The sequence below is a fragment of the Lagenorhynchus albirostris genome, chromosome 3 (assembly GCF_949774975.1).
Source record: "Lagenorhynchus albirostris chromosome 3, mLagAlb1.1, whole genome shotgun sequence".
Taxonomy (NCBI): Eukaryota; Metazoa; Chordata; class Mammalia; order Artiodactyla; family Delphinidae; genus Lagenorhynchus; species Lagenorhynchus albirostris.
Window position 1 is genome coordinate 136,455,875 of NC_083097.1, and position 10,312 is coordinate 136,466,186.

The window sequence follows — 10,312 nt, forward strand, 5'->3', positions numbered from 1 at the left end:
CCCAATCTATCCCCCCCCGACCTGTAACCATAAGTTTGTTCTCTAAAACTGTGAGTCTGTTTCTGTTTTGTAAATATGTTCATTTGTATCATTTTTTTAGATTTCGCATATAAGCGAAATCATGTGATATTTGTCTTTCCCTGTGTGATTTACTTCACTTAGTATGGATCTCCAGGTCCATCCATATTGCTGCAAATGGCATTATTTCGTTTTTTTTTTTTCCCTGGTACGCGGGCCTCTCACTGCTGTGGCCTCTTCCGTTGCGGAGCACAGCCTCCGGACGCGCAGGCTCAGCGGCCATGGCTCACGGGCCCAGCCACTCCACGGCATGTGGGATCTTCCCGGACCGGGGCACGAACCCGTGTCCCCTGCATTGGCAGGCAGACTCTCCACCACTGCGCCACCAGGGAAGCCCTATTTCGTTCTTTTTTTAAAAAAAATTTAATTAATTTGGTTGCACCGGGTCTTAGTTGTGGCAGGTGGGCTCCTTAGTTGCGGCAGGCAGGCTCCTTAGTTGTGGCATGAGAGGCTTCTTAGTTGTGGCATGGAAGTGGGATCTAGTTCCCTGACCAAGGATTGAACCCTGCCCCCCTGAATTGGGAGCGCACAGTCTTAACCACTGTGCCACCAGGGAAGTCCCTATTTCATTCTTTTTAATGACTGAGTAATACTCCATTGTTTATATGGACCACATCTTCTTTATTCATTCATCTGTTGATGGACGTTTAGGTTGCTAGCATGTTTTGGCTGTTGTAAACAGAGCTGCAATGAACATTGTGGTACATGACTCTTTTTGAATTATGGTTTTCTCAGTGTATATGCCCGGTAGTGGGATTGCTGGATCACATGGTAGCTCTATTTTTAGTTTCTTGAGGAACCTCCATACTGTTCTTCATAGTGGCTGTACCAATATACAGTCCTACCAACAGTGTAGGAGGGCACCCTTTTCTCCACACCCTCTCCCGCATTTATTGTTAATAGATTTTTTTTGATGATGGCCATTCTGACTGGTGTCAGGCAATACCTCATTGTAGTTTTGATTTGCATTTCTTTAATAATTAGTGATGTTTAGCTTCTTTTCATGTGCTTTTTGGCCATCTGTGTGTCTTTTTTGGAGAAATGTCTATTTAGATCTTAGGCCCATTTTTTGATTGGATTACTATTTTGTTTTTGATAGCGAGCTGCACGAGCTCTTAGTAAATTTTGGAGATTAATCCCTTGTTCGTTGCATTGTTTGCAAATATTTTCTCCCATTCTGTGGATTGTCTTTTTGTTTTGTTTATGGTTTCCTTTGCTGTGCAAAAGCTTTTGAGTCCCATTTGTTTATTTTTGTTTTTATTTCCATTACTCTAGGAGATGGATTGAAAAAGATATTGCTGAGATTTATGTCAAAGAGTGTTCTGCCTATGTTTTCCTCTAAGCGTTTCATAGTATCTGGTCTTACATTTAGGTCTTTAATCCACTCTGAGTTTATTTTTATGTATGGTGTTAAAGAATGTTCTAATTTCATTTTTTTAAAGGTAGCTGTCCTGTTTTCCCAGCACCATTTATTGAAGAAATTGTCTTTTCTCCATTGTATAGTCTTGCCTGCTTTGTCTTAGATTAATTGACCATAGATGTGTGGGTTTATTTCTGGGCTTTCTATCCTGTTCCATTGATCTATATTTCTATTTTTGAGCCAGTACCATGCTGTCTTGATTACTTTATCTTTGTAGTATTGTCTGAAGTCAGGGACTCTGATTCCTCCAGCTCCATTTTTTTTCCTTCAAGACTGCTTTGGCTATTCAGGGTCTTTTGTGTCTCCATTCAAATTTTAAGATTTTTTGTTCTAGTTCTGTAAAAAATGCCATTGGTAATTTGTTAGGGATTGCATTGAATCTGTAGATTGCTTTGGGTAGTATAGTCATTTTCACAATACTAATTCTTCCAATCCAAGAACATGGTATATCTCTCCATCTGTTGGTATCATCTTTAATTTCTTTCATCAGTGTGTTAAAGTTTTCTGCATACAGGTCTTTTGTCTCCCTAGGTAGGTTTATTCCTAGGTATTTTATCCTTTTTGTTGCAATGGTGAATAGGAGTGTTTCCTTCATTTCTCTTTCAGATTTTTCATCAGTGTATAGAAATGCAAGAGATTTCTGTGCATTAATTTTGTACCCTGCAACTTTACCAAATTCATTGATTAGCTCTAGTAGTTTTCTGGTGGCATCTTTAGGATTCTCTACGTATAGTATCATGTCATCTGCAAACAGTGACAGTTTTACTTCTTCTTTTACAATTTGTATTCCTTTTGTTTCTTTTCCTTCTCTGATTGCTGTGGGTAGGACTTCCAAAACTATGTTGAGTGAAAGTGGTGAGAGTGGACATCCTTGTCTTGTTCCTGATCTTAGAGGAAATTCTTTTGGCTTTTTACTGTTGAGTATGATGTTAGCTGTAGGTTTGTCATATATTGCCTTTATTATGTTGACGTAGGTTCCCTCTCTGCCCACTTTCTGCAGAGTTTTTATCATAAATCGATGTTGAATTTTGTCAAAAGCTTTTTCTGCATCTATTGAGATGATCGTATGGTTTTTATCCTTCAGTTTGCTGATGTGGTGCATCACACTGATTGATTTGCAGATATTGAAAAATCCTTGCATCCCTGGCATAAATCTCACTTGATCATGGTATATGATCCTTTTAATATATTTTTGGATTCTGTTCTTAGTATTTTGTGTCTGTGATGATTTTATTTTTTTGTGGTATCTTTGTTTGGTTTTCGTATCAGGGTGATGATGGCCTCACAGAATGAGTTTGGTAATGTTCCTTCCTCTGCCATTTTTGGAAGAGTTTCAGAAGGATAGGTGTTAACTCTAAATGTTTGATAGAATTTGCCTGTGAAACCGTCTGGTCCTGGATTTTTGTTTGTTGGGAGTTTTTAAATCACAGTTTCAATTTCATTACTTGTGATTGGTCTGTTCATATTTTCTGTTTCCTCCTGGTTGGGTCCTGGGAGATTGTACTTTTCAAGGAATTTGTCCATTTCCTCTAGGTTGTCCATTTTATTGGCATATAGTTGCTTTGTATTTCTGTGGTGTCTGTTGTAACTTCTCCTTTTTCATTTCTAATTTTATTGCTTTGAGCCGCCTCCCTCTTTTTCTAGATGAGTCTGGCTAAAAGTTTATCAATTTCATTTATCTTTTCGAAAAACCATCTTTTAGTCTCATTGATCTTTTGTATTGTTTTCTTCATCTCTATTTCATTTCTGCTCTGATCTTTATGATTTCTTTACTTCTCCTAACTTCGGGTTTTGTTCGTTCTTCCTTCTCTAGTTGCTTTAGGTGTAAGGTTAGGTTGTTTATTTGAGATTTTTCTTATTTCCTGAGGCAAGCTTGTATTGCTATAAACTTCCCTCTTAGAAATGCTTTTGCTGTGTCCCATAAGTTTTGGATTGTTGTGCGTTCATTTTCATTTGTCTCTAGGCATTTTTTGATTTCCTGTTTGATTTCTTCAGTGATCCATTGGTTGCTTAGTAGCATATTGTTTAGCCTCCACGTGCTTATGTTTTTTATAGTTTTTTTTTTTCTTGTAGTTGTTTCAAATCTTGTAGCATTGTGGTCAGAAAAGATGCTTGATGTTATTTAAATTTTATTAAATTTACCAAGGCGCACTGTGTGATCCAGCATGTGATCAGTCCTGGAGAATGTTCCATGTGCACTTGAGAAGAAAGTGTATTCTGCTGCTTTTGAATGGAATGTTCTGTAAATATCAATTAAATCCATTTGGTCTAATGTGTCATTTAAGGCCTGTGTTTCCTTATTGATTTTCTTTCTGGATGATATGTCCATTGGTGTAAGTGGGGTGTTAAAAGTCCTACACTATTATGTGTTACTGTCAATTTCTCCTTTTATGGCTGTTAGTATTTGCCTTATATATTGAGGTGCTCCTATGTTGGGTGCATATATATTTACAATTGTTATATCATCTTCTTGTATTGATCCCTTGATCCTTATGAAGTGTCCTTCTTTGTCTCATAACAGTCTTTATTTTAAAGTCTATTTTGTCTGATATGAATATTGCTACTCCAGCTTTCTTTTGAGTTCCATTTGCATGGAATAACTTTTTCCATCCCCTCACTTTCAGTCTGTATGTCTCCCCAGATCTGAAGTGGGTCTCTTGTAGACAGCATATATACGGGTCTTATTTTTGCATCCATTCAACCAGTCTGCGTCTTTTGGTTGGAGCATTTAATCTGTTTATGTTTATAAAGATAGTTATCTATATGTACTTAATTGCCATTTCATTATTGTTTTGGATTTGTTTTTGTAGGTCTTTTTCATCCCTCCTCTTTTGTTCTCTTGTGATTTGATGACTAAATTTAGTGTTGTGTTTGGATTCCTTTTTCTTTTTTGTGTTTGTATCTACTGTAGATTTTTGGTTTGCAGTTACCATGAGGTTTTGTTATAGCAGTCTGTATATTAACAAGATTGTTTTAAGTTGCTGGTCTTTTAATTTCAAATGCATTTCCAATATCCTGCATGTGTACTCTGCTCTTCTCACAATTGCTCGTTTTGATACCATATTTGTGTGCAGATGATTTCCTGCCTTTACTGTATATTTGCCTTTACCAGTGGTTTTTTCCATTTGTAATTTTGTTTTTAGTTGCGACCTTTTCTTTTCCACCTAGAGAAGTTCCTTTAGCATTTGTTGCAAAGGTGGTCTGGTGGTGCTGAATTCTCTAGCTTCTGCTTGTCTGTAAAGCTTTTGATTTCTCTGTCGAATCGGAATGAGAGCCTTGCTGGGTAGAGTATTCTTGGTTGTAGATTCTTCTCTTTCTTCAGTTTTGTCACTCCCTCCTGGCCTGCAGGGTTTCTGCTGAGAAATCAGCTGATAACCTTATGGGAATTCCCTTATATGTTATTTGTTGCTTTTAATATTTTTTCTTTGTTTTTAATTATTGTCAGTTTGATTACTCTGTGTCTCGGCATGTTCCTCCTTGGGTTTATCCTGCCTGGGACTCTCTTTGCTTCCTGGACTTGGGTGACTGTTTCCTTTCCCATGTTGGGGAATTTTTCAACTACTAGCTTTTCATATATTTTCTCAGGTTCTTTCTCTTCTCCTTCTGGGACCCCTGTAATGCGAATGTCAGTGCATTTAATATTCTCCCAGAGGTCTCTGAGGCCATCCTCATTTCTCTTCATTCTTTTTTCTTTATTCTGTTCTGTGGCAGTGATGTTCTCTGTTGTGTCTTCCAGCTCTCTTATCCATTCTTCTTCCTCAGTTATTCTACTATTGATTCCTTCTAGTGTATTTTTCACTTCAGTTATTGTGTTGTTCATCTCTGTTTGTTTTTTAGTTCTTCTAGGTCTTTGTTAAACATTTCTTGTATCTTCTTGATCTGTACCTCCATTCTTTTTCCAAGATCTTGTATCATTTTTACTGTCATTACTCTGAATTCTTTTTCAGGTAGATTGCCTATCTCCTCTTCACTTAGTTCTTCTGGGGTTTTATCTTGTTCCTTCATCTGGGACATAGTCCTCTGCCAGAAAGGTTTTAAGGAGGGAAGTAACAAGGTCAGGTTTGTGTTTTAGAACCTCTCTCTGGAGGCAGGGAGACCAATTTGGAGTCTGTTGCAGATTAAGATGATGATGATGAAATGACCTTGAATAGATGACAGTGGAGAAAAGACTAAGGCTTCAGGAAGGATCCAGGCAGTGGAATTGGCAGGATGACAAACGATGGGGAGAAGACACAGGAAAGATCAACAGTACATGGGGAAACCCCTCATACAAGTGTCCCCAGGTGTGTTTACAGATCTGTTTGTTGCTGCATAGTTTATAATGGGAAAACATGATACAGTTAAACATGGAGTAAAATGTGCTCATTAAAAAGGACAAAGATCTACATATGTAGACATGGAAAGATAACCATGGAAGTTTTTTGGTGTACAATGTGGGTTGTAGAACAGTCTTTTTTTTTTTTTTTTTTTTTTTGGTACCCGGGTCTCTCACTGTTGTGGCCTCTCCCCTTGCAGGGCACAGGCTCCAGACGCGCAGGCTTTACGGCCATGGCTCACGGGCCCAGCCGCTCCGCGGCATGTGGGATCCTCCCGGACCGGGGCACGAACCCATGTCCCCTGCATCGGCAGGCGGACTCTCACCCACTGCGCCACCGCGGAAGCCCCGTAGAACTGTCTTTAGGATCACTTTTATTTAAATACATATATGCTTACATGAGACAGGAAAGCATAGTGGTGAGGAGTATAGCCTCAAAAATCAGATCCTGGCTCAGCAGCTTATTCTGTGACCTTGGGCAGGTTGTCAGGAGGATTGTATGAGCTAATGCATGAACACCCAAAACAGGCTCGTCAAGGAGTAAGCCTCTGTGAGTTTTAGTTACTGTTACAGTTAGGTTTATTTGGGGGTATAAAAATTATCTGTAAAGCTATGTGTTCATCTCTTATTAGGATTATCCTGTGTGTGTATGAATACGAGAGATTAGCATAGTTTAAATTTATGAATATTTGTATATCAATAGGATTATACCATTTAAAGAAAGAGAAAATGCCCTTCCCTCTGGAACCTTGAGAGCCTGGAGTCTGGAGAGATTGTCTTCCTCTTACTGATTCCCCACAGACCTCATTGTGGAGTTGTGGGCATCAGGTTTTAGCCTTACCTTGATACCTGCTCCTAAGGTATCTGGATACTTAAGGATGTCTGAATACCTGGTTTGTGACTTGGGTTGGGGATCGTGCAGGGGATTCTGAAACAGCCTCAAAGGAGGCTAGGGGTGGGATGTGGTAATTGGTGTTTTTTCCCCCTAAATTATTTATTTATTTATCGCTGCGTTGGGTCTTCATTGCTGCACGTGGGCTTTTCTCTGGTTGTGGTGAGCAGGGGCTACTCTTCGTTGCGGTGCGCGGGGTTTCTCTAGTTGCGGCGAGCGGGGGCTACTCTTCATTGCGGTGTGCAGGCTTCTCATTGTGGTGGCCTCTCTTGTTGTGGAGCACGGGCTCTAGGCGTGCAGGCTTCAGTAGTTGTGGCACGCGGGCTCTAGAGTGCAGGCTCAGTAGTTGTGGCGCACGGGCTTAGTGAATCCCCTGCTTAGATTGTAATCTAAGTAGATTCCCATCGTGCCTCAGGTAACATCTGAACTTGTCTCCCTGGTCCTGGAGGCTCTGCCTGATCTGGGCCCTGCCTGACCCTCCAGTGTCCTCTGTTCTGCCCTCCTTCTCCCCTGAAGCCGGCTGCACCCGTCTTCAGTTCTTGAGTGCACCACTCCTGCCCCTGGTGTGGCCCCTGCAGGAGGCATTGCCTGGTTTCATGGCAGTTGCCTCCTGAACTGCATTTCCTTTGCCCATTGCTGATTCCATCTAAGGCATGGTTGATGCTCTCTGACCTCACCTCAAGTGGAGGAGCTGCCCGCTTCCCTTCGTCTTACGTCTCACCTCGTCACCTTCAGCTCCCTCGCCCCACACGCCTGAGCAGTCACCTTATCCTGCCAATTCCACCTCCTAAATGTTCACAAACTCCTGATTCTTCCAGTGCTTGTCATCCCTATTCAGACAGCCATCATTTCTCACCTGGGATGTTCTAATAGCTTCGTATTTCTACTTTAATATTATTTCCCCAAAGCCATTCTCTAGGCGGCAGCCAGGATGAGGTTTCCCATTCAGCAAATGTGACGGTATCATTTAACTTCAGACACCTGAAGTTTTCACCTCCAGGAGTTTGATTACCGTCTTTTCTTTTTATATCTTCCATGTCTCTTATTAATGTTTTGAACATATGGAATACAGTTATAATCTGTTTTAATGTTTTTGTCTGTTCACCCTGACATCTATGTCAACTCTGTGTTGGTTTCAATATGTTTGTTTTTTCCCCTCATTATGGTTCATGTTTTCCTACTGCTTTGACAATTTTTAATTAGGTGTCAGATGTGAATTTTACCTTTTTTTTATGCTGGGTATTTTTACAATTCTAGAAATGTTCTTAAACTTTGTTCTGGGATGTAGTTAAGTTATTTGGAAACAGTCTGATTCACTTGAGTCTTGCTTTTAAGGTTTGTTAGGCAGGGCTAGGGTTAATTTCCCCTTAGTACTGAGGTAAAACTCTTTCATTTGTTTATTATTATTTTTTAATTTATTTTATTTTTGGCTGTATTGGGTCTTTGTTGCTGCGCGCGGGCTTTCTCTAGCTGTGGCGAGCAGGGGCTACTCTTTGTTGCGGTGTGTGGGCTTCTCATTACAGTGGCTTCTCTTGTTGTGGAGCACGGGCTCTAGGCGCACAGGCTTCAGTACTTGTGGCCCGTGGGCTCTAGAGCACAGGCTCAGTAGTTGTGGCTCATGGGCTTAGTTGCTCTGCGGCATGTGGGATCTTCCCGGACCAGGGCTCGAACCCATGTCCCCTGCATTGGCAGGTGGATTCTTAACCACTGCGCCACCAGGGAAGCCCCAGTAAAACTCTTTTAACATGTGTTCTCCCATTTATCTTTACAACAATCAAATGAATCCTTATATTACAGATGAGGAAACGAGGCTTCCAAAGTTTGTGACGCAGCTGGCAGTTGTTGGAGCCTGGAATCAAACCCATATGTCTGGCCCTGGTCGCTCTCTCTCTCTCTGTCTTTTTTTTTCTTCAGCTTTATTGAGATTACCACTAACACCTAGGTTAGGTTAGCTAACACCTCCATCACATCACATGATTACCCTTTTTTCTTTTCTTGTGGTGATAACATTTAAGATCTACTCTTAACATATAATACAATATTATTAACCATAATGCCATGCTGTACATTAGATCCCTGGAACTTATTTGTCTTAAAACGAAGTTCGTATCTTTTGACCAACATCTCACTCTACTCTGTTTCTATAAATTTGGCTTTTTTAGAATCTACATATAAGTGATACCTTACAGTATTGGTCTTTCTCTGGCTTATTTCACTTAGTGTAATGCCCTCACGGTCCATTCATGTTGTCGTAAATGACAGGATTTCCTTCTTTCTCACAGATGGATGTATTCCATTGTGTGTGTGTGTATGTATGTATGTATATATGTATATCACATCTTTTTTATCCATTCATCTGTTGATGGACACTCAGGTTGTTTTTGTATCTGTGAATAATGCTGCAGTGAACATGAGAGTGCAGACATCTCTTCGAGATCCTGTTTTCATATCCTTTGGATATGTACTAGAAGTAGGAGTGCTGGATCATATGGTGGTTCTATTTTTAATTTTTGAGGAATGAGGTAAGACTCTTAGTAGTCTGTTCACTGTTCCCTGAATTCCGAGGTTTTACAGTCTGTCTGTTGGGAGCAGACACTATTCCCAGCCCTCAGTGAGCTCTGGGCATTCTTCTCTCTAATCCTTTCGGGTAGTTTTCTTGCATGCATGCAGTGGACATTGGAGGGGGACCCTCTGCAGATTTCCAGGGTTCTCTCTCCTCTCCTGTGCTCTGCCCTGCAAACTCTAGCTGCCGTGGTATTCCCTGACTTGGGCTCTGTCTCTTCAGCTCAGAGAGCTGGCTTGGCTTTCCTTTCTTCCCCACTTTGTGGCCTCGAAACTCTCAAAGTAATACACTGGGGCTATCCTAGGGCTCACCTCATTTGTTTCCCATTCCTCAGGGATCACTGTCCTTTGTTGCCTGATGTCTGTTCTCCTGGAAACCATGTTTCATAGATTTGTCTTGGTTTTAGTTGTTTCAGGCAGGAGGGTAAATTGGTCCTTGTTACTCCATCTTGGTTGGAATTGAAAGTTCCCTCTAGGTGTCTTCCCCCCCACCCCTCAGGTAAAAATTAAATGGTGAATTAACCATTTTAAAGTGTACAATTCAGTGGCTTTTAGTACATTCAGTGTTAGGCAGCCATGACACCTACCTAATTTCAGAAAATTTCATTACTCCAAAAAAAGAAACCTGTGCAGTCATTCCTCATTTCATTTACTTTTTAATGATGCCCCACTGCCCTCTGGATAAAGTCTACGTGGCTCCCAAGGCTGCTCGGTGGCTCCCAGGGAGATGATGGTGCGACTCCTCTCCTGGAAAGCGCTTCCTATTTGCCTGGCTCACGCCTATCCATCCTTTAGCTCTCCACCGAGATACTTCTCTTACCAGATGCCTTTCCTGATAACCTGAGATTGAGCTAGGTTCCTTCCTTTTTGCTCAGTTGGCCCCAGACTCTTAAACTTCTGGCGCTTAGCACGCTAAGCTGTGTCTGTCTGTTTGGCTGTCTGTCTCTTCTGCCACCCTGGGAGCTGGCTGATGTCTGTCTGCTGTTGTGTCTTACCTGGCACATGGTAGGTACCCAGGTATTTGCTGAAATGAATATGTCCTCAG